We start from the raw sequence: 735 nt of genomic DNA, 5'->3' as shown, positions 1-735 counted from the left end.
AAAAAAAAAGCACTTTCAGTGTTCGGCCCAATAAGTCAAAACGCCAAGTAAATGCAATTACGTTGACATGTCGGCAGTAAATTTGGAGTGCACACGTATTCAAGTCTTTATGGTAACTGAAGCGGACCAGAGCGAGCTGACAGGCAGGTTAGCGACTTGATCCTGTCAGTTTGTCTCTTTACAAAGACAAGTGTTGCAGTATGAGAGTCCTGCCTGAAGAGAGGCTGTGAAGTCTTCATGTTACGCCATACGAGAACCACATACATACATTATTTATCAAACTGGGTCGGACTTGATGAATTTAGCGCGAGGAGGAAACACATGTGACAACGTCTGGTTTTCAAAATAAGGTGTCTATACTTTACTTTACCCACCATAGTCTCTCTACATCCTGCGGGAAACACTGATTAAAAAGCTCATTTTGACTGTTTAATTTATGCAATGGGGGAAAAAAGGCAAAATAAATGGAAAAAAAATGTGAATTTCCTTACTTACTAATTTTTTCATTATATTCGGTTTCGGCTTTGGACAAGAATTTTCATTTTGGTGCATCCCTACATTACACTACACACTAATCAGTCATAAATGACACACATGACAGACTTATGCATTACATATTTTAATTACAACGATCAGGAGAAAATAATAAACGCACCTGTTGTGGTTGTTTGTCTTCAGAGGTCTCTCCCTCTATTCCCTTCAAAGTGCTCAGCTCTTCGTCTGCACAGAGAGAAA

General features: G+C 39.2%; 1 protein-coding gene across 1 annotated transcript in view; it reads right to left on the bottom strand.

The window, feature by feature from the left end:
- Positions 1–735, bottom strand: part of LOC123972192 (nucleoprotein TPR-like) — a 42,189-nt gene that overhangs the window by 37,452 nt on the left and 4,002 nt on the right. The window lies entirely within an intron of this gene.

The sequence above is a fragment of the Micropterus dolomieu genome, linkage group LG06, assembly GCF_021292245.1.
Source record: "Micropterus dolomieu isolate WLL.071019.BEF.003 ecotype Adirondacks linkage group LG06, ASM2129224v1, whole genome shotgun sequence".
Lineage (NCBI taxonomy): Eukaryota > Metazoa > Chordata > Actinopteri > Centrarchiformes > Centrarchidae > Micropterus > Micropterus dolomieu.
This window is presented reverse-complemented; position numbering and strand designations above follow the sequence as displayed.